This window comes from Oryctolagus cuniculus, chromosome 4 (genome assembly GCF_964237555.1).
Source record: "Oryctolagus cuniculus chromosome 4, mOryCun1.1, whole genome shotgun sequence".
NCBI classification, from domain to species: Eukaryota; Metazoa; Chordata; class Mammalia; order Lagomorpha; family Leporidae; genus Oryctolagus; species Oryctolagus cuniculus.
The window spans coordinates 55,525,811-55,550,594 of NC_091435.1; the positions used below are offsets into that span (position 1 = coordinate 55,525,811).

Below are 24,784 nucleotides of genomic sequence, written 5' to 3' on the forward strand. Positions count from 1 at the left end.
CACTGGTGCAGGGGCCCAAGCATCTGGGCCATCTTCTATTGCTTTCCCAGGCCATAGCAGAGAGCTGGATGAGAAGTGAAGCAGCCGGGTCTCAAACTGGCGCCCATATGGGATGCCAGCACTGCAGGCAGTGGCTTTAGACGCTACGCTACAGCGCATGCCCCTCAGCTAAGCACTTCAAAGAAAATGAAGATCAAATGTTCCTATGGAAAAATGTTGGACATCGTTAATGTTGCATTCACTGGTGTTGAAATGGAAAGATGCTTCAAGAACTTCCAGCAGAGAGGGAGTCAGTCTAAGCTGGCTACAGAGAGGAGGATGGTATGACAGCGTGCCACAACAAGGTAGGTAGAGGGAATTACATTTCTCTGGTGGCAGTGTTGTAGAGTGGTGGTATGTGTATGTGCACAACTGTAATTTAAAACAGAGCAAATGCTGGACATATCTTTTCTAAATTTCAATACATTCTAAACTTCTTATATTCCAGCTATGAACCATAGGATATCTCAAGGAATCTTGACTCTTTGGATTTCCAAATTGGAATTATGATCGATCTCTACCACTGTCTTCCCAACTCTTTTGGAAAGGAGTTTTACCAAGGTCCAACAGGGGAATTTCGGAGAGCTTGGAAAGAACTAGTGTGCTGTAAACATGCAGGAGTTCTACAACATGTCTTCCAGAAAGAGGTATGTTACTGACAGTTGTTCAGGTTGTGCACAGGAAAACTCCAAGTGGCAGTATTCAATCCACCTTTTTATTTGTGGCTATATACAACAGCCATGTTCACAAAGACCACATAAAACATTGCTACTTACAAAATTGGGTGATTTGATAAAGGTAACCAACCTATCATCTTCTAACACCTTCTCATAGGCCTCAATCTGCCCTCACCCTCCATGCCCTTCCTACTACATGCCTTTGATTCCTATCTTGCCTGCCTTCTAATTCTGCTGTCAGTAGTAATGAGGGACATTGGTGATAGAATGCTTGGTAGAGGCCAGACAGGGACTCAGCCACAAACACTGCTAATGTTAAGCTCCCTAACTTACAAATAAAATCATTTCACCATATATGTGTATATGTGTGTGTGTGCATGCATATATACATATATACACATATATGTATATATATGTGTATAAATATATATATATACACACACACTCAAATGTTGAATTGGGGATCTAAATAAGAACAATAGAGGAAAAGAGGTTGTGGGCATTCAGGAAATAGCAAATTAGCAACAAGCAGCTTTGGAGGTGGACAGAGGGCCTCCTTGCTTGTGTTCTGTAAACACAAATCTGAAAAGAAAAAAAAAACCTGCTTACTATGATCAGATAAAACAAGACTTCTATAAAGCTAAAGAAAGCTGGCATTATTAAAATTGTACAGAGAAAAAACTGCCAAATTCTCACAAGCCACGTGAACAGCTTCTGTAGTTTTCAGGGAATGGAGGCCTTTAAATGAACTAAGAACTTGACTTTATTCATATATGATCATACATGAGCTAGAAGCCAGACTACAGCGTCCTGTGATCTCAGCTTCCAGACAGGCACAGGAGTGGATGCCCTTCCCAGGACACAGCGGCTGGAAGACCTGCTCCCACACGCAGCATGTGCTCTCCGTGGTCAGGAAGCAGAAGGTCATGGCTCACCTGAGAGATCTCCTCTTGAAGCCACACCCGGGCAGCTCCCATACAGTCAGAACCTCCAGGAGTCGATTTATTAGTTCTTTTATTAGGACATTATGTTCATCAAATACCCAGGGGATGTTTGCTACGTTTGAAAGAAATAGCACTTTGTCAAAAGCCTGAAGGATAAAATCTTCCCTTATTAATGGGGCACTTTATGTTTGTTTGCTCAGCTGTTTGCTTAAGTGAGCTCCATTTCAGCTAGAACAAGCACAGTTTTTCCACCTTGGTCAGAATCCCCAGTGTGCTGATTCTCCAGGCCAATACTTCACTGTCTAGTGACTCTGGATGACCAGATGAGACAGACTGAACCTGCCAATGTTGGCATTTCAGCACTGGTTGGCAAGGCTAATAGTTTTACCAATGGAGCAATGACTTCATTACCTACCCTGTAACCCAACCTGCAGCCAAGAAGGAAAATTACTTTTCATAGCCCTACCTTCTAAGTCAACAGCTTCTCATTCTTAAGAAGACGTCTCATCCTGAGACATAAAGGATCATCATTTGTACACAATCCCTTGAACTGATTGTCCAACAATAACTCTTTGAAGTCTGGATTTTGCTGGGTTTTGGGGAGTAGTTGAGAGGGACAACCACATGCAATCAACAACCATGTATTTGTCTTAAAAAATCTAAATAAAATTTATATATGCTTTGGGGAATGTTATGGTTTCAACGTTTTCATTTCCTCCAAAACTCATGCAGAAATTTAATCTCATAGGTGAGGCCTATGGGAAGTATTGAGGTCATGAGGACTCTGCCTTAATGAATGACTTCATATACCACTATAATAGGGTGAATTCCCACCTCTAGATCTCTTGCCCTCTCCTTCTGCCCCGGATGACCCTGATGTTGTACTTCCAGAATTGTGGGGCAATAGATTTACTGTTTATTCGAAGTTACCTAGTCTCAGGTATTCGGATAACAGTACACAATAGGACTTAGAGATGGAATATACATTTTTACTTATCTGATTTTCCTTGTATCCATTCACTAACCATTAGGTACTGGATATAAACTCAAATATTGGTGTCTGATTGTGAACCCATGCGTTCTGGTAAAGCAGACAAACAAGCCAGTGGTTCTAGTGTCACACGGTTATGTCCCCCTCTGCGGCTGACAGTGGAAGGACTATAAATCCAATGTACAAAGAAAATGCCCTTTGGTTTGTTCAACTAGTCACAAAATACTTTTGTTCTGTGAGGGTAGGCTGCCTACAGGTGGAGAAGCAAGGGGTAAATGCTGAGGGGTCAAACTCTGGCTTTTAATGTTATTTCTGTGCCACTTTAGGAAACTGGAGGGGTCTTAGTAGTTATTTTTTTCTAATACATGTAAAAGAGGAAGCAACCAACAGGCCAAGGAATTTAACAAAAGCCTGCTTTCTTTCCTTCTATTCTTTTCCTGCTTGATTTTAATGAGAATCCAGGGAGATGATTTGCTAACATTTTCTTGCTATTCCAAGCGAGAAATGCTGGCAATAGATACTCCTTGATGGAAGGTGGATGGGCTCCGTGGAAGGGTCTGAAGTCGCAGCTCCATACTCCTCATTCCTAAATGCTTTAGTATGTAGGTCATCAACTAGACTTGAATATTATTTATATTTTTCTTTTAAGATAAAATTTAAATCCAATACAACTCATAAATCTAAACTTTATATTGATGGTTTTTCCCAAATGCCTTTTAGCTATGTGACACAAACCCATATCAAGAGTTAGAATATCACCATCAACCCAGAAAGCCTCCTTATGCTCATTCCCAGTTTGTTGCTACCTCATCCATCCTCTTAGAAGCAACTGTTGTGTTTTTTTTTTATTACCATAAATTAGTTTTGCCTGTTCTAGGCTTCAGTGAAATAAAGTCACACAGCATGTAGTCTTTTATGCAAAGCTTCTTGTACACAAAATAATGTTTCGAAGATTTACTGATTCTGTGGCATGCGTCAGTTAAGTGTGGCAATTACTGTCACTCAGCAGTACATACAAGTATGGTACTGAAGGCAATATTTTGACATCGTCCAGTTTTCTTCACAAAATATCAGTCTTTCTTGGTTACACTTATTTCTTGTTTTTATTTTTTTAACTTTTATTTAGCAAATATAAATTTCCAAAGTACAGCTTATGGATTACAATGGATTCCCCCACCCATAACTTCCCTCCTGCCCACAACCCTCCCATCTCCCTCTCCCTCTCCCATTCCATTCACATCAAGATTCATTTTCAATTATCTTTATATACAGAAGATCAATTTAGTATATATTAAGTAAAGATTTCAACAGTTTGTACTCACACAGAAACACAAAGTATAAAGTACTATTTGAGTACTAGTTATCCTGTTAATTCACCTAGTACAACACATTAGAAAAAGAGATCCTACATGGGGACTAAGTGCACAGTGACTCCTGTGGTTGATTTAACAATTGATACTCTTATCTATGGCGCCAGTAATCACCCAAGGCTCTTGTCATGAGCTGCCAAGGCTATGAATACATCTTGAGTTCGCCAACTCTGATCATATTTTGACAAGGCCATAGTCAAAGTAGAAGTTCTCTCCTCCCTTCAGAGAAAGGTACCTCCTTCTTTGATGGCCCCGTTCTTTCCACTGGGATCTCACTCACAGAGATCTTTCATTTAGCGTTTGTGTTTTTTTTTTTTTTGTTTTTTTTTTGTTTTTTTTTTGCCAGACTGTCTTGGCTTTCCATCCCTAAAATACTCTCATGGGCTCTTTAGCCAGATCCAAACGCCTTAAGGGCTGATTCTGAGGCCAAAGTGCTGTTTAGGACATCTGCCATTCTATGAGTCTGCTGTGTATCCTGCTTCCCATGTTGGATTGTTCTCTCCCTTTTTGATTCTATCAGTTAGTATTAGCAGACATTAGTCTTATTTATGTGATCCCTTTGACTCTTAATCCTATCATTATGATCAATTATGAACTGAAACTGATCACTCAGACTAGTGAGATGGCATTGGTACGTGCACCTTGATGGGATTGTATTGGAATTCCCTGGCACATTTCTAACACTTATTTGGTTACACTTATTTCAAATGTTGATTATAATAAACTTTTTTCTGTAAATAAGGGAAAATTACATATAGCATTATATGTAATTATAAATATTTATTTGCATAATATTTGCCAGGAAAACAAAACTATATAATCTTTTATTTGTAATAGACACTTAATGATAACATTTAAATAAATGCCTAATGGTAAATGCAGACAAAGCCATACAGTGGTTTCTTCACAGAAAGATAACTACTCTTCATGGGTACTCAAGGTCTCTCATACCCTTCCCACTCACCCTTAGCTGACAGAATACCAGGCATAAATGAGCCACTTTTGGCAACAAAATATAATGTTGACATTCTTGTGTGTAAGAATTATTTTCATGAAGATGGAAGAAGATAAGTTTGAATATAATAGGAAATAAGTTTCATAAGGAAAAATATTGCTTGCCTATACAATTCTCAGATTGATAGATATCAAAAACAGAATCTACCATTCTAATTTATATCAATTTTCCAAAGGACTAATATTCCTTTTTCATCTCAATAACTCCAACTTGGGCACACATTAAATTCTTTTAACCAAGTAGAAGTCAAACTTAATCAAAGTGCTTCTTTACAAGACAGAACAGATAATGAATACTTTCTACTAGTAGAATAAGAAATTCTACATGTGTAAGATTAAATATTTCCATTGTGAAAATGTTCCACCAAGGAGCAAATTGGAAATACTCTTAATTAGATGAAAATGTTGTCATCTTTATAAAGCATTGCCACTCACAGAACAGTCTTAAACAAAGATAGCTTTTTTTCAAAGTTCATAAATCAAAATACGAGATAGAGTTGGGACAAACGGCTTAATCTGCCATAAATTTTAGATACTTGGAATCTTCATGAGTTGTCAGGTCATAAGTACCCAGAACTGATGTATAAAGCTGATTGTTTTGAGATTTCACATCAAACATCTTCCATGAGATGACCCAAGTACTAGGGCCCCTGCCACTCACAGTGGAGGCCCCAGTGGAGTTCCCAGCTCCTGACTTAGCTTGGCCCATTCCTGGCCATTAAGGCCATTCAGAGAAATGAAACAGTGGATGAAAGATTTATCTTTCTGTCTTTCCTCTATCTCTGTCACTTTGCTTCTCAAATAAATCTTTAAAAAAAAGTCTCCCATGGACTTGAGGAAAACTGTCATAGAGTGAAACTAGGTGGCCTCATGTACTAAAGAATTGTGGCCCATGAGAATTAAGGAGGCTCTAAGAAAGGCACTTTGCTATCAGTCCACCATGGATCATCCCGTCTTAACAGTATGTTGACAAAGAAACAGGAGAGGGTCAGTCATAAGTCTTCCCTTTAACAGTGTTTGACCTTGGGCCATCTCCCTTCAGCTGGTTTTCGCTTATCCATTTTTGTAACACTGCCTCAAAAAAAAAAAAAAAAAAAAGTCCAGCTCTGGTCTCTAATCCATCTTCCTAGTAATGTACTCAAGTAATAATTGAATTCCTGGGGGTCAGCGCTGTGGCATACTAGGTTTAGCCTCTGCCTGTAGTGCTCACATCTCATATAAAGGCCAGTTTGTGTCTCTGTTGCTCCTCTTCCAACCCAGCTTGCTGCTGTGGCCTGAGAAAGAAAGTGGAAGATGACCCAGGTACTTAGGCCCCTTCACACATGTGGGAGACCTGGAAGAAGCTCCTGGCTCCTGGCTTCTGATTGGCCCAGTTCCAGGCATTGCTGTCATATGGCGGGTGAACCAGTGGATATAAGACTTTTCTCTCTGACCTTCCACTTTGATTATGGCCTTGTCTAAATAAGGTCGGAGTTTGTAAACTCAAGAGACTTCCATAGCCTTGGCAGCTCATGACAAGAGTCTCAGTGATTACTAACGTCATAAATAAGAGTGTCAATTGTTAAATCAACAATGGGAGTCACTGTGCACTTGCTCCCCATGTAGGATCTCTGTCCTTAATGTGTTGTACTATGTGAATTAATGGTAAAACTAATATTCAAACAGTACTTCATACTTTGTGTATCAGTGTGGGTGCAAACTGTTGAAATCTTTACTTAGTATATACTAAGTTGATCTTCTGTATATAAGGATAATTAAAAATGAATCTCAATGAAGAATGGGATGAGAGAGGGCGTAGGAGATGGGGTAGTTTGCAGGTAGGAGGGAGGTTATGGGGGGAAAAGTCCGCTATAAATCCAAAAGTTGTACTTTCAAAATTTTTATTTATTAAATAAAAGTTAAAAAAAAAAAGACTTTTCTCTTTGTCTCTCCCTCTCTCTGTGGCTCTACGTATCAAAAAAGTAAATAAATCTTTAAAAAAATTGTTGGGTCAGGGGCCGGCGCCGTGGCTCACTTGGTTAATCCTCCGCTTGCAGCGCCGGCATCCCATATGGGCACCTGATTCTAGTCCTGGTTGCTCCTCTTCCAGTCCAGCTCTCTGCTGTGGCCTGGGAGGGCAGTGGAGGATGGCTCAAGTGCTTGGGCCCCTGCACCCACATGGGAGACCAGAGGGAGGCACCTGGTTCCTGGCTTTGGATCAGCGCGGTGCTGGCCGTGGCGGCCATCTAGGGGGTGAACCAATGGAAGGAAGACCTTTCTCTCTGTCTCTCCCTCTCACTGTCTATAACTCTATCTGTCAAATAAATAAAAAAATAAAAAATTTAAAAAAATTTTTGGGTCACATGGTAAATTTATGCTTAACTTATTAAGAAACTGAACTGTCAAACTTTTCCATTATTTTAATTTTATTTTTTATATTTATATAAGGAGAAAATTTCATTTATTTCATATATACTATTTTAAGAGCATAATGATACTTCAACCTCCCTCACTTCCACTCTCTTTCCTCCTTCCTTTCATATTTTTCTTTTAATTTTTGAATAACAAACTTTCAATTAAGTTTATTATCACAAGCTTGGCACTCCACTAAATAAAGAATTTAGCAAGTAGTAAGTAGGAAAACCACTGTTCCTTTAGACTATAGACAAGTTCTATGAACAGTAATAAAATCTTAAAATGTCAATTTCATTCATATATGTTACATTTGGTACTCTATATTAGTTACCACAAATCAGGGAAAATACATGATATTTACCTTTTTGGGGACTGGCCTATTTCAATAAGCATACTTGTTTCCAGTTGCAGCCATTTTGTTGTGAAAGACAAGATTTCATTTTTTTATGAGTGAGCAGTATTCCATATATGTGTGTGTGTGTATATATGTTTGTGTGTGTGTGTGTGTGTGTGTGTGTGTGTAAATTTCTTTATTCAGTCATCAGCTGATGCACATCTGGGTTGATTCCATATCTTTATCTTAGCTATTATGAATTGAGCTGCTATAAACATGGGGGCACAGATAACTCTTTCATATGGTGATTTCATTTTCTTTGGGTAAATTCCTAGGACTGGAATGGCTGGGTCATATGGTACATTTATTTTCACATCTCGAATCTCCATACTGCCTTCCATAATGGTTGTACTAGCTTATATTCCCACAACCAGCGCATTAATGTACCTTTTCCCCACATTCTCATCAGCATTTGTTATTTTCTGATTTTTGGATGACATTCTAACTGGGGTCAAGTAAAACCTTATTGTGCTTCTTATTTGCATTTTGCTGATAGTTAGTGATCCTGAGCATCTTTCATGTGTCCATCGGCCATTTGTATTTCATCCTTTGAAAAATACCTATTCATATAATTAGGCCATTTCTTAACTGGATTTTTTGTTTTGTTGTTGTTGGGTTACTTGAGCTCTTTGTATAATCTGATATTAATTCTTTATCAGATGTGTACTTTGCAAGTGTTTTCTTCCATTCTGCAGGTTGTCTCTTTACTTGGCTGAGTGTTTTCTTTGCTGAGCAGAGCTTCTTAGCTTGATGTAATTCCATTTGCCCATTTGTACGTTTATTGCCTTTGCTCTGGCATCTTATCTAAGAGTGTTTCCTTTGCTTGAGGACAACTGCAAATCGTGACCAATCAGAAGATGAGCTATTTTGTTTTATTCCCTACCATTGATTGTAAGTTAGATAATAAAACCAATCATTTTAAACTGGATGCTGTGATTTGAATATGATTCCTAAAGTTGACTTATTGGGAGCTTAATTTGTAATGCAAAGTGTTGAGGTGGGGGAACTGTAAGAGGCATTTAGGTCATGAGGGCCTGCCTTCATGAATGTAATTGTCATTAACATGGGAACGAGTTATAAAATCAAGTTCAGTTCTCTGCGGATCTCTCTCACCATGTGATGCCTTTCCCCACGTAATGATGCAGCAAGAGGGCCCCTGGCAGATGCCAGCACTGTGCTGCTGGGCTTTCCAGCCTCCTGAACCATCGGCCAAATAAGTTCTGTTTGTTATCAGTTACTTAGCCTGTGATATCCTGTTATAGCAGCATAAAACAAAAACACTGAGACTTTCCTCTTTTTAGTCACTATGAAAGCAAAACCACTTAATTTGTTACAATGATTACTTTAATAGATAGTTACTACAACCTACCCAGAGTGCAAGAGATAACTTTCACCAGGCAACACAATCGTCACTGACACTCTCAGCAATGACTATAATGGAGGGAGAATTAATCTCTAGTCATTTCAGTTTTAAGAGTCTTTTAGCCTATACTAATTGTGTGAATATTTACTCACCCCAAATTCTAGAGGATTAACTGTATTATTATGTATATTTAGATTTGAAATGAAATTTGATGTCCACTTTGGCCTTGTGAATCGCATGCCTTTGTTGGGCTCTTTTGACTATGCAAATAAATAGCTATCTACAGTAACTCACGATATATTGCTATTTTGATTTTTTGTTATTATTTATTTTTCATAGTAAGAACTAAAACATATTAAATTCCTGCAATGTTTGCAAGTCAATAAATGATTAAAATTTCTCATCACATTCATATTTAACATCTGTGAAGTTTTGTGATTGATGTAGCATTTGGACTTTTTTTAGATGAGAAAACAAAAGCCAAAATGGCTTGGTATTTTTGCCCACTTGTCCGACATTACTAAAATTTTCCCATCTTGAATGGTGGATGTGGCACAAGATTAAGACTAGGTGCTTAAAATAGAATTTTATAACATTCACAAAATGTTAGCAAAACCTAACTGAATGAATTCATGTGACAAAAAAATTCTTCCTGCTTTTAAATTTCAGAAATAAAAGAAAGGCTTCTTCCATAAGTCTTTATGTGACAAAGTAATTTCTAATATTTTCTTATATTTAGAGTGTAGAAGCTGAAATGTTTCCTCCACTCCATTCAAAACGCTAAATCAGGAAATGAATGAGTGAGATTATTCTTTGAGCATTCCAAATTCTATACATGAAATATTCTTCCTTAGACACTGAAAATGGGGCTAATTCCCACTGGCAATGCTATTCCCCAATGTAGCATGAGCTAATTTGAACTGTAAAAGAAGAGAAGCCAGGAGATATAATAAGAGACTGAAATAAGTTGAAGTTGAGATGGTAAAAACTGGTAGGCTGCAGAAGCTAAGACACTGGGAGAAAAAAAAAAGATACAGAGGACACAGCAACTTGCTGGCAGTGGGAAACAGACACAAAGGGAACACCAGTGTAAACAATCAAGCCTGCACTGCCACTACCAGCCTCTCAGAGCTCCTAACTGCTAAGACCTGAAGAGGTCACAAACTGGATGAGTGGGTAAGAAATAGCCAGTCAACATTAGGTGGGGAAGGAGGGCAGGAAGTGTGCTCTCAGGCATAAGGAACAGCACGAGCAGATGCATGGATGGAAGAAGTGGCTGCTGGATTTGAAGATCCTGAAGATCAGTGTGGCTGGGCTGTAACAGGGCCAAGGTTGTGCCACGAAGCTACAGAGGACAGAAGGGCACATTGTACAGGGCTCCTCTAGTCCTCATTAAGAGATGTGCCACTGTGTTAGAAGGAAACCTAGATTATTTTTCCCTGCTAAGCTCCATACAAGCATGTACACTCCATGTGTGCTGAGAAATAAATAGCAGAAAATTAGAAATTTAGTTGCTTATAAAATATATTCACAGGATAGGAACGGTGCCTCACTAGTGCTTAGCAACCATTAACTCAGTGACTCAGAGCAAGAGTTTAAGTAGGAAAACTAATGCTGTTTTTGGTGAAATACACAAAAGACATTTTAAAAATAAATGGGAGTTTAAGTGGAATTCAATCAGTCCAGCTCTCTTCTTCAAACAGAACATGCCTTTAAAACCAGTTGTTCTTAACTTGATTTTTAGCCAAAATCTAAATGAAAATGAAGTGATTGAGCTCCAGTCTGAGAATTATTCTGCCCATAACTCCAGGCAATTCTGTCTTCTCCAAGTCATATCCTCATTTAACTGTCCACCCCAGGCCCAGGGCCCTTTTTCATCTCTCTTTCCCCTCTACCCTAGTAAGAATCCCTGCACTGATTCTTTAACTTAAAAAAGCATACAAATAATACATATCTATTTTAACAAAAATTTAAAAGAGTTGAAAATGAGGAAAGAATGTTAAGTTATCCATTATCTAATGTGCAGAGAAATCTTCCATTAAAATTTATCTTATTTGTTTCCAGACACTTTCTCCAGGGTATGCTATATGTAGAAAAACAGGATAATAGTCTGTTTTATAATCTGTATTTTCTTTAACATAAATATATCTCCATTTTCTTATTTTGAATGATAGTACCATTTTTGATTACTCCATAGGATCCTCATCTGATAGTAGATAAACTGACCCTGTATCCATGCAATGAATTGGCAAATTTTGACAATTGTTTCAGTCATTTCACAACTGAATTTATTTTGGTGAAATTTGGTATTTATTCACTTTAAGGATCAGGTATTTGTCTGAGAAAGCTCTTGACTCAATTTTTCATCACATTTGCAATGCCATACTGAATCCATATGGCAATTGGATCAACACATGATATTGTGTGTGAAATTACTACTAACATTTGTGGTCATGGGAATGTTGATGTATCTGTCATTGAGATTCTTTGTCTGGTCCTATGAGGGGTGACGCTTTAAAGATGGAGAATTAGATGAAACAGACACAGGGACTGGAGCCAGAAAACCTTGTTTTAGTGCCAAGTTAAGCCCACAATTTCAAATATTATGTGAATAATTCACTTACTCTCTGAATGTCATTTTCTTTCCTATAGGATAGGATTGATCATATCTACCCTCTGGGAGACACTGGGGACAAGAAATGGAACAGTTTGTGAAAAGCAGTTTCTAAACTATACAATTCAGTGGTAGTCATTAATTCGATCTTATTCATAGATTTCCTTTTTATTTGAGTATACTGTGGATTTTTAAAGTTCCTTGCATTTCAACCCAGCATGAATTCTATAAGTATAGACGGAGATCATATGTACATTTAAGCTATACAAGGCCACTCTCCATGGCAGAAAGAAGATAATCAATAAATGTATTATGAATGAGTAACCACTACAATGTTTTTCTCAAATGGAAAACATTGCGCTTAATAGGAAATAATTCCAAGATGAACCAATGAGTTTCCTCAAAGAAACGGTATTATATTAGAGAATATAGACTTATGGGTTCCTTATTCTAGTTAGAGGAGTGAGCCACAATCTGATGTAATTCAAGGAACGTGGACCAGTTAGAAATGGGTGGGTCAGGAATGATATCACCAAAGAACAGGCCTCCGAACTGGGTCTTGAATGTCAAGAAGGACTTGTTCAGAAAACAACAGGAAAGGGTTTCCAGACTGAGGAAAAACAGGGTATTGATATCTGGGATAATTCATTCAATAAGGCATATGTAAGGCCTAAGGCATCAAAATCTCTTACTGGTCAAAATATTCTTCATCCATTATATAATTTAAAATGAACCTAAGTTCATAAACACTTGAGGCCAAGGAAATATTTCCTCCAAGTGAAGAGTTATTTCTAGGAGCTATAAACATCTGAAGATACATGCACTTTATCTTGCTGTTGTCCATCCTATTCCAGGCATCTCATCTCTTATGAATCACTCACAGTAACATGACGGCCAGTTTCATGGAGCCGAGGCAGCATGGGGAGAGGCCAGGACACTAACCCCAGCATATTAAAATTCAACTGAGGACATGAAGATGCACCCAAGTCCTCTCCAAAGTACAATGGGGGACTAATTCTCAACATTTATCTGCCACAGTAATTGTGCACGGGAGTCTAGCTAAGAATGTATTATTCAAACCAGCATTTGAATAAGGTCAATGGATTTAATGATTCTAAAAATGACTCTGACAAGTTAGTGTAAATTGGAGAATGCCATGTCCCAGACATCTGTTTAAAGTTTCCATTCCCCACAGTTTCTCTATAGCATTGGAAACCTTTGATCACCTTAATGTAGATGCTCTCATATTTGCACATGCACGTGCACCACCTCACACACATGCATATATTGGTTTTAACTGTGACACACGATATTTCAGCCCTCATGTTTCCATCTCTCTCCCTTACTTCTCTTCTCCCTCTGGACCTAATCACTTAGCAGTTCAACAAAGCTCAGTCTTGTGCTCCTTCAGAGAACTCCTTTCCAATCCAAGCTTCAACTTTAACTAGTAAGCAACTTAGCTTACTCTGCAACCTGCACTTCTTATTCTGAAAACCCACTCATCTCCTGTCTTCCAGGCTTCTTGAGTTACCGACACTTTCACTGATGGTGCAAACCATCACCACTGGCTCATGAACCAATGCTACCTTTCCCTTCCCTGATCTGCTATGATGTTGGGCACCCAAGGCATCCTTGCAGAGTTATCTTTCACAGCTTGATGCAAACTGGCATTCACCATGGAGGAGACCAAAGGCAGAGACACCACTGACTTTGTGCATTAGCATCCTGGGGTTCTGGGGCAGTGGTTATTTTCTGAAAAGCTAAACTTTGGAGAAAAATGAAACATCCTCTCTTTCGCTTGTCCCTACTTAACCTTGCCCATTTCAGTGCAGGTTAGTTCAGAGCCCAGTCATTTTTTTTATAAAACAGGAGAGACTCAGGAACAAGTCACACACAGATGAAAGTTTCATATCCTGCAAATCACTTGCCATGGGTTGTGCATGAACCAATGTTTCCCAGTACTTCCATTTTACCTTCTTTCTTTGCTCTGTCCAAAAAAGATCACTACTTAGTATGTGTCATCCACTTTTATACTATTCATAAAATCCCAATTTTTTCTATTTGCATTCTGGTCTCTGAGGAGAAAAGGCATTTAATCTCTTGTTGATAAATAACCCCTTAAATGTGATCGAAGCTTCCCCTACCATGTCCAGTTAAATTCATCTCAAAATTATTTTTAAAGTTCAAGATACATACTATATAACATAGTGAGTATAATTATTAACAATGTATTGTGTATTTGAAAGTTATTAAGAGTAAACAAGTATTCCCAGAACAAAAAAATGCCATGGGAGGTAGTACATATACTTATGAGCTTAATTTAACCATTCCACCATAGGTAACTATTGCAAAACAACATGCTGTATACTATAAATACATATGATTCTTATTTGTAAAAAAAATAAAAATAAATGAGAAAATGAGAAAAAATTAAAAACAAATGAGAAAAAAAGCTTCTATATGTACATGTATGTCACGTGTACTGGAAAATAAATTAAACACTTTAATTTTATATTTATAAAATATATAATATAAACTTTCAAATAGTCACAGAAGTATACTACTAGAGTAGTATTACTATTGTTATCAATTTATTTGACAAAGATTTCAAAACAAAGTTGACAAAACTACTTGCAGCAAAACTGATCTACATCTAACTTTAACTTGGTATACAATACAATGGAATATGCTGTTTCATTTATTAATATGTATATATGTTATTTAGATTCTTCAAATTTAAAAATCAGAAAAAAATGAAAAATAGGCAATAGCAATTGTGGGGAGCAACTGGGAGCAACTCGGACTAGACTAAGTTACTGGTATTAAGACTTATTCTATGCATCTGCTCTCCCACAATATGGCGCTGGGAGAGGAGTAAAACAGTTTCTACACAGCTGCCTCCAGTTCAACCAATAAACTGTAGGACCTGCTCCTGATTGGAGGAGAGCAGCATACTCGGCGTGTGGGTAGCAGAGTTGGGATTGGTGGAAGAGGACTATAAAGGAGGAGAGAGACAACATGCACCAGGAACATCTAAGAGGAACATCTAAAGGGAACACCTGAGCAGCCCCCGAGAGAGCCGGCCGGCGGTGTGCCGCTCCCCCACGGAAGTGGGGAAAGTGGCAGGGGGAACCACCCTTCCACAGAGGTGGAAGGGTCAGTAGCCAACCCGGGAAGAACCAGCAGCAAACCCGGGGAGGGCCGAGCAGACGAAAGAACAGCGCAGGGTCCTGTGTTGTTCCTCCACGAAGACGGGGAGCGACATAATGGTGCCGTGACTCGGATATGAAGCCTAGGCAGGGTTTAGTGTCGTTCCTCTGTGAAGAGGGGGAGTGACAAGCAATTTTATAACTAACAATTATTTTTAGGAAGAGGCTCTTGCATTGGGTATATAAAGACAAAAACATCTCAACTTTTTTTTTTTTTATTTGAGAAGCAGATAGACAGAAATAGGGAGGGAGAGGGATAAGGGGTGGTGAGAGAGAGGGTCCTCCCTATTCTCAGATTCACTCTCCAAATGCCCACAACAGACAGGACTGGGCCAGACAAAAATCCAGGTATCCTACTCAGTGTCAGGAATCAAATACTGAGCCATCACCTGCTACCCCCAGGGTGTGTGTCAGTAGGAAGTTGGAATCAGAAGCAGGGCTGTGACTCAAACAGGTTAGAGGGTATAGGCCTCCCAAGTGGCATCTTAACCACCACACCAAATGCCCATTCCCCAGTCTTGGCCTTGAATTGTTGGCCTCTTCTCTGTGCAGTGTAGCTACATTTTCTATGCTAGCTTTCCTTCTTTTTAAAGTAAAATCCCACTTAGCTACCCTAGCTGCTTACTTGGTCTGGTTTTTATCTTCTTTGTCTCTTTCCATTTCCAACTTCTAAAACATCATCCTACATCCTTCTGATGTGAATTTTGATCTTCTTCGCTCCTCAAGTATACTTCTTCAACCCCCACCCTCACCCCCATGTAGGATGACTTCATAGCCTTTTGGGGGAAATACATCACTGGACTTCCAACTCTGGGCTGCTGGGTCTTCTGTGCCTGCACAATATGTGGGGAGCAAACCGGACTAGACTGAGTTACTGGAATTAAGACTTATTCTATGCATCTGCTCTCCCACAATATGGCGCTGGGAGAGAAGTAAACAGCTTCCGCACAGCTGCCTCCAGTTCAGCTAATAAACTGTAGGACTTGCTCCTGATTGGAGGAGAGCAGCGTACTCGGCGTGTGGGCAGCCGAGTTGGGATTGGCGGAGGAGGACTATAAAGGAGGAGAGAGACGGCATGCACCAGGAACATCTATGGGGAACATCTAAGGGGAACATCTAGCTGAAGGAACACCTGTGCAGCCCCCCAGAGAGCCGGCCGGCGGTGTGCCGCTCCCCTGCGGAAGTGGGGAAAGCGGCCAGGGGGAACCGCCCTTCCACGGAGGTGGAAGGGATAGTAGCCAACCCGGGAAGAACCAGCAGCAAACCCAGGGAGGGCTGAGCAGACGAAAGAACAGCGCAGGGTTTAGTGTCGCTCCTCCACGAAGAGGGGGAGCGACATAATGGTGCCGTGACTCGGATATGAAGCCTAGGCAGGGTTTGGTGTCGTTCCTCCACGAAGAGGGGGAGTGACATAATGGTGCCGTGACTCGGATAGGAAACCTAGGACGGATAGGAAACTTAGGAGGGAAGAAATGGGAAGAACTGGGAAATTACCGGAGAGAGAGACTAGCAAACAGCCTAGGGAAAAGCCGGACGATAAAGGTGCCGGAAGGAGCTATTGAAAGCCTAGGCATAGATTCAGATACGGACTACGGGGGGAAGCTGGGAGAAATCTCTAAGGTCGAAAGCGAAAGTGAAAGCTAGAACAAACAGACTCGGATGCGGACTGTGGGGAGAGGCCAGGAGAAATGAGGGAGGAGTATTGTTGGAGGAAAGCTTGGGGAAACATACCGGGTAGAGAAAAATGTTAGGGAAATTGAAGCCGCGGGGGGCAGGCCAAGGCGGACATGAAAGCCACTTTGGGATTCTCAAGTTAGCCCGGGAATAGGGGGCGAAAAGTTGAAACCAGAAGCTGAAACGTAAGCCAGATTGGGATCCGTCTGATTAGCCCGGGGAGCAAAGGACGGGAAGCCAAACCGTGGGGCGGAGACGTAAGCTGGGTTGAATTCGCCAGGCTAGCCCGGGGAACTTAGATTGAATGCTAGTGGCGTACACGTAAGCTACGCTGTGTGACTTGTGGAAGCCACCGCGTGCAGAGAGAGCACGGGGCGTGAATAGATAGGGAACGGGGCTGGCGCGAGGCCGTGGTTCAGACGCGAAAGGGTTAAGTGCGAGACCACGGAGTGTGTGTGCAAAGCCGAGCCGCGCAGATGAGGCGCGGGCTGAAGCGGCGCAGAGCCGGGAACCCGCCGGCGGGGCGAGGCGCCGGAAAGCCGCAGGGATAAGAGAAACAGAAGTTTAGAAGTAAAAGAGAAATAGGAATGCTGGAAGATAGAAGTAAAATGGGAGAAATAGGAATGCCCGGAGATAGAGAAATAGAGAAATAGAAAGGCCTCCCTACAACACTGCAATGTGAGAGCTTGGATTCGGTCTGCCTGATTAAGTGAGGCGATGAGCACCTGCGGCGGCTAGCAGCTTATGCGCCGCAGGTCACCGAAGACAGGCACGAATTAACATCAATAAGGCCTCCCCACAACACAGCGCTGAGAAGGCTTGGATTCGGTTTGCCTGATTGCTAGGTTTTGTAAGCCCCTGCAGGCAGAGCAGAGCATGCGCCGCAGGTCACCGAACACAGGCACGCATCAGCGCCTAAAAACCTCCTCACAACATGGCGAAGAGAGGACCCGGATTCGGTTTGCCTGATTGATAGGACTTGTAAGAACCTGTGGCAACTCTAGCAAGTAGAGCAGAGTGTGTGCCGCGGGACACCGAAGACAGGCGCGTATCAACGCCAAAAATAAAAAGAAAGGGGGATCTGTGGGGAGCAAACCGGACTAGACTGAGTTACCGGAATTAAGACTTATTCTATGCATCTGCTCTCCCACAATATGGCGCTGGGAGAGAAGTAAACAGCTTCCGCACAGCTGCCTCCAGTTCAGCTAATAAACTGTAGGACTTGCTCCTGATTGGAGGAGAGCAGCGTACTCGGCGTGTGGGCAGCCGAGTTGGGATTGGCGGAGGAGGACTATAAAGGAGGAGAGAGACGGCATGCACCAGGAACATCTATGGGGAACATCTAAGGGGAACATCTAGCTGAAGGAACACCTGTGCAGCCCCCCAGAGAGCCGGCCGGCGGTGTGCCGCTCCCCTGCGGAAGTGGGGAAAGCGGCCAGGGGGAACCGCCCTTCCACGGAGGTGGAAGGGATAGTAGCCAACCCGGGAAGAACCAGCAGCAAACCCGGGGAGGGCCGAGCAGACGAAAGAACAGCGCAGGGTTTAGTGTCGCTCCTCCACGAAGAGGGGGAGCGACACAATATACATGGGTTTGGCCTGAAAACTCAGCCACCCTCCCCCTTTCTATAATCACCAAACTCATCACCTTTCCAATTCACCCTTCTCAGTGCTACTTTGTGGCCTTTTCTCCCTCCATCCTTAGGGTAGACCACAATGGTAGATGACTTCATAGTGCTTGCAGAATACAGGTCATACCAAGGCTGGGCCCATACATGGGAAAGGAAATGGACTATCATAAAACAGTGTTGTTGGCACAGGCTAAAGAGTGTGTGTGCAAGGATGTTTAAGGAGTCTTCAAAAAGGTCAGGAACATTGTGTATTATAAAAAAAGCAAAGATTTTGAAATGTTTTTTGCATGAAAGTAAACTTGTCTTATAGTTCCACATTTCTACAACTTTTTGAAATTGCAAAAGGAGTTAGAAAAAGCGAACAGGCCAATTTTATTCAAGTGGAAGGAGCGCATTCATGGATACTTTGGACCTCAGAATTGGAAAGGACTAAAAAATGTTTCTGTTCTCTCTCTCTTTCTCCATGACACTGGGCAGACTGGGGGTTAGCACTTGGACTGAACTGCATATCTTTCTCCCTCCTAAACACCAGAAACAGGGATCTTAGGCACTACATTTCTGATGTTCATCAGAACATGCTCCTCTCAAACACGGCATTTGTGAAATATACATAAGAATTTATCTTTCAGCAATAATTCGGTGACCAGCTGAAAGATCGACTGTTATTTGGTAATGTGGCAATAATAACCTCAAAGTTGGAACCAGTAACACAAACAGGAAGTATTAACTTTGGTTCAAAAATGCAACCATTCTGATTTTTTTTTTTTTTGGCAAAATTCTAAAAAGGATGAAGAGGGCTGGGAATCACGAAATTTTGGAAATGCCCTTTGGATAGGATTTCACTGGCTAGCCATTTGTCACGGAATCTGTTCTAATCAATTTAAGGATTATTTTTGCTAATGTGGTTTTCCTAAATTCCTCTCTTTTCATTTATTTTTAGAAAGGCAATTTGCTTAGCAGCCTCTCCTCACTTAGTATCTCCTTTCTCTGTCCTTCACTGTTATAATCCATCTACATAAGTGATGTAGCAATAAACTACTATGTTAAGGAATCACAGGGGCTTTACAAAAATTCAGCCACTCCAAAAACATGCGGTGTGAGACACAAAAACAAGATCCAAACAGTTCCATTGGTTTTATATCACACATTATCTGTGTAATATTAGCACAACAATTGTATTTTTGGGTGGTAAGAGATTAATTAGTCCATCTGCATGAGCACTCATGGGGTAGTGAACCCTTTCCCTCCACAGTTCTGGGACTGAGTTGAAGAACCAGACAAATTATGTAAACATGTAAACCCACAAGACACAAAGTACTCACGGAAAATGCCTATTAGCAGTTCTCATTATTGTCAGAAACAGCATAATTCCACCAAGCCCAGGGCAAAAGTAAATGTGCTTATCATTCTTTTCATTTTTAACTTTTTTTTTTAACAGAATCATAAAGTCACCTGGCGATGCACTGGACAGGGAAACTAAGAGATATCTCCTCTCATAAAATCAGCATAGGGTCTTCATAATCACGTTGAGAGCCATTGGCCCTGTGTCATCAGGCAAAACTGGTAGACTTGACACCAAGAATCCCACTTGCATATTTCTCCCATGGGATTTGCTGTCTGCCCCAGGAAACAACAGATTTGGCCTGAGGAGGAAACACAGCCCTGTCCCTGACAGAGGTTGAAGAATCACACACAATACATGTTAGATAAGTGTCACATTATCATCATCAGGGCAGGGCACAGGGCTGGTCCTCAAAGTTCCCTTTCCTTGAACAAGGGTGGCTTCTAAAAAGCAGATGAACTTTATTGTCATGAATGACTGTGCTGATCTAGTTTCCCTTTGCCACAAGTTCATTGTGTGACTTCTTCCCCCTTGTAAATGATACTGGAAAGTTTCCATATATTTGGTCATTGTATTGGCAACCACATTAAATATTTGACCTATTTGTTTCTCCATGGGATTTTAACTTTTTCTCCTCTTGTATTCTCCATTATTTTGATAATATGTTCATATTTCTCATCTTAAAGATCTCTTTTAATTAAAATTAAATAATAACAAGAATGGTTTTAATAACACATTATACATGGAATCTTTTCCATCTACTGACAAATCTCTAAGTGCTTTCCCTCAGCATCTTTATACAAGCACAATCTCTTATATTGGTTGAATATCTAGAACATGTGAAGTTCTCCTCTATGAAACAGAACAAAACAGTGAACAGAATAAGTAAAAAGCCACACTTTTTTTTTTTTTTTGATAGGCAGAGTGGACAGTGAGAGAGAGAGACAGAGAGAGAAAGGTCTTCCTTTGCCGTTGGTTCACCCTCCAATGGCCGCCGCTGCAGCCGGCGCACCGCACTGATCCGATGGCAGGAGCCAGGAGCCAGGTGCTTTTCCTGGTCTCCCATGGGGTGCAGGGCCCAAGCACCTGGGCCATCCTCCACTGTACTCCCTGGCCATAGCAGAGAGCTGGCCTGGAAGAGGGGCAACCGGGACAGAATCCGGCGCCCCGACCGGGACTAGAACCCGGTGTGCCGGCGCTGCAAGGTGGAGGATTAGCCTATTGAGCCATGGCGCCGGCTAAAAAGCCACACTTTCATTGAGTTTAATGTGTAGAAAGAAGAGATGACAAAGACATAGTAAGTAAGACATACAGGATGTTAGATGATGCCACTGCTGCTTCTCAATATTTGATTCCTTCTTACTCAGGGCACATGAAAGGAGTATATATCCCCATCTCCTTGATGTTATTCATGACCATGTACCCAATTCTTGCCTATAGGTTGTGCAATGCAGGGGCATGTACCACTTCTAGATCCATGAATTAAAGTGTTAGTGCAAGACCCTCCCTCCAACTCTGTTCTTTCCCTCCTGTGGGGAGGCAACTAACCAGGTTGAACTTGAGAACAGATGGACTACAAAGAACAGAAGCCCTGGTCATAGTCAGCAACCAGAACTGAGGAAGCAGTCTGATTTTGGTATTTTAAGTCATGGAGATTCAGGGGTTTTTACTGAGGCTTAACCTAGCCTCTCCTGACTAGCACAGGTGGAGATAAATCCTGAGGAGGAAAGAAAAGTGAGGAAGCAATTAGGTCAGAATCGGGAGGGCATACAGTCTCAACAAAGGATATGGAGGGCTTGACTCTCAGATAAAGAATTGGGGGAAGGGTGGAAGATAGTCATTCTTTGGGGCAAACACATTCTAGGCTAGAGGGACACCAAGTACAAGGGCTCACAGAAAGGAATGTTCCTGGTTTGTCTACTGTAGGAAGATGAACAAGGGAGAAACGGTAAAAACTAAAGTAAGAGATGACTGGGCCAGGTTGGTAGGGCCTTCTAGTAAATTACTCTGAGATGGCAAGTTATTGAAAGTTTTTGAGTTGAGAAATAATAAGATCTGAGTTTTATTTTAACAGGATTATTCTGGGTTCTCCATTGAGAATATTCTGAAAGGCAAAACTAGAGACTAGTTAGGGAACTACAGGAATAATCCTTGCAGGACAAGCTAGTAGTTTGAATCATGAGGAAAACGAATGTAAAAAAAAATAGAGATCCCCAAATTCTGGATAAAATTTGAAAATAGCACTAAAAAGATATGCTCCATTTCTGCTCCAGCCACTCATAGATGTAGAGTCCCTCTGTACCTTCCTTCCTCTCCTCCTACAGGGCCATGGGCACCATGGACTATTAGAAGCAGCAGTGCCAGCAAGAGTTGCCTTTGCTGTAGTGGTAGTAATACCAAGCTAGGCAGCAGCAGCTCCCAATGGCTTAAGCCATGGTGCCTTTAATGACATCTGGCATCAGCATTGCTTTAACCATCAAGGATATCTTCTAATTAAGCACATTCCTTGATTCCCCTAGAAACCCCACCAACTTGACCGAGATGAGCTTCCTGAACAGTGAGGTAATGGCGGGAGTCTTGATGTCCTCCTTCAACCAATCAGTTCTGGGGCTTGAAGAAAGCCTGGGTCTCTTAGATGGCTACCTACTGGTGATCAAGTACTTCAAACTTCAGGTGTTCACTGGTGACAATGCACAGACAGGCTTCTCTAAATGGCTGGCTGTGGATGCGTTGGTCAACGATGCAGAAAACAGCAAGAAGATGCCTTCTCTGGACACAGGTTGGATCTTGGAGAAAACTGATCTGAAATAGTTTGGCTTTGATGCCTTGTTGGGCACAGATGACCTGGAAACTGCCAGATGAACTTTTTGTCACCTGGATGATTCATGTGATCTCTTTGTCCCCCTAGTCCAGGAGACTAATGAGTGCTCCCTCCCCACCATCTTGAACCCAATTGGCCATCTCACAGAAAGTTTAACAAAAACTGACCAGGTTTCCCCTTCCTATAATCTGTTACTCTTTCTCCAGGGGTTCTGTCCTCCACTCCAGATGATTCCTTTAGTTTAGAGCGAGGTAGTGAAGTGGAAATTTCTGAAGGAGATAGGCAGTCAGCCTCACTTCTTACACGACCATGATTCCTCTATGGGTAAACGGGAGGATAACTCTTGAGATAAGCACAGGGGCATCTATATAAGCCTGGAGTCCTACCCAGGCTCTCCCCAGCATAGCTCCTCTACCTCCAGGGACTCTCTGAACAGGAGCCTGCCATCTCCAGCTGTCCCTTAAGCCTTTGTTCATCCCAAACCTTATGACCCTCCCAGAGAGAATATGATGGCAACAAAAGTAAAGGGTGAGAAGCTAGGTAAGAATCTGGAAAGGATGGAACAGAACAAGGCAGCAGCCACCAGGTATTGCCTAAAGAAGAAGGCAGAGTAGGAGCCCTGCTTGGTGAGTGCAAAGAGCTGGAAAGGAAGAATGAAACCCAGAAGGATAAGGCTGATGCCCTGGCCAAGAACATATGGTATCTGAAAAATATAATGGAAGAGGTCTGCAAGGCAAGGGGGAAAAAAGGGTCCCCTAGTTAGGGTAGTCAGGAGTGTGTGTGCTTGGACATAGGAGTCTCATACTGAAGCTGTGTTGTAATAAATTATTTTATAATGAAAGTTAAAAAAAAATGCTCATGAATCCAATGTGAGATTCATGAGAATTAAGGGTTTCAACCTAAAAAGATGGATTTGTTTTCACCAACCTGGGAAAGACTACAGGAAAAGAAAGTTTGGGGCAGAAGGCATTAGGAGCTTAGTTTTGGACCAGCTAAATCCTGTGTGTCTATTAGAAAGCCAAATAGAGATACTATGTAGGGTGTTGGAGAAAACGGCTCTGAAGTTGAAGGGAGTGTTTAGGCCTGGAGATATAAATTTTCAACTCATTAGTGTTTAGATGGCATTTGAAGTCATGAGACTGGATGAGATCACCAGGAGAGTGAGAGGACACAGAAAAGGGAGAGATCCAAGGACTGAGTCCTGGGACATTAGTGTTTAAGAGGTTGGCAAGATGAGGATGAGTCAGCAAAGGAGACAGAGGAGCGGCTAGTGATAAAGGAGAAAATCCAGACAGTGGGGAAAGTGAAGCCGGGCAAAGTCAAGCTACTTGCCAGGGGAGAATCAAACCCTAACTCTGGACCCTGCCACTCACAGCCAGCTCAGCTCCTGATGTAGGGAAATTGTGCTATGGACTCAGCAGGGCAGCTTATTATTATTTATGGAATCTCTCATGAAAATAGTGCAATCTAGGGACAATGTAGGTAGTGTTACAAACAATAATATTGACTAAGAAATGAAAAATGAAAAAGAGAGCAAAGAAGATATATTTAGAGGGACAGAGGGCAAGAGTTGGAACAAGTACTTCTTGCAGTCTTACTTCACTAGAGAAAATGAATTTTGAGGAAATACTTAATCAGAGAATCCAGCAGTATGGTATTTTTAGCTATGATAGGTACCCTCGTATATATATTTGTATATTCCATATAAATATACAAATATATTCCATATAAATATACAAATATATATACAAATATATATAAGGAAAACCAAGGAAGAAGTAATGCATACTTATAGTCCCAAAGCAGTAATATGAGTGAGCATTTGGCCTAGTGGTTAATATACCAGTTAAGATTGCCATCTGGGGGTTGGTATTGTGGTGCAGTAGATTAAGCTGCTTCTTGGGACACCCACATCAGAGTATCTGTTCAACTTCCAGTTACTCTGCTTCTGATCCAGCTCCCTGCTAATGTGAATAGGAAGCAGAAGATGACGGTTCAAGTACTTGAGCTTCTACCTACCTCAAGTGCTTGAGACCTGTATGGACTGGGTTCCTAGCTTCAGCCTGTTTTAGTCATTTTGAGTGAACCAGTGGATGCAAGATCTCTGTCCCTCATTGTTGCTCTGATTTTCAAATAAATAAATAACTCTCAAGGAAAACAGTCAATTTAATATTTAACAAGGTGATTATATACTGCACCAGGGTGCCTGGATTTGGGTCCCAGCTCTACTCCCAGTACCAGCTTCCTGCAAGTTCAGACCCCTGATGGCTCAAGTGATTGGGGTCTGCCACCCATGTAGGTGACCTAGAT

The 24,784-nt window shown here is 41.2% G+C and overlaps 1 protein-coding gene and 1 pseudogene across 31 annotated transcripts in view; one reads left to right on the top strand and one right to left on the bottom strand.

The window, feature by feature from the left end:
* ABI3BP (ABI family member 3 binding protein) overlaps window positions 1-24,784 on the bottom strand; it is a 285,033-nt gene that overhangs the window by 212,840 nt on the left and 47,409 nt on the right. The window lies entirely within an intron of this gene.
* Window positions 652-23,237, top strand: LOC138849446 (cyclic AMP-dependent transcription factor ATF-4 pseudogene; annotated as a pseudogene).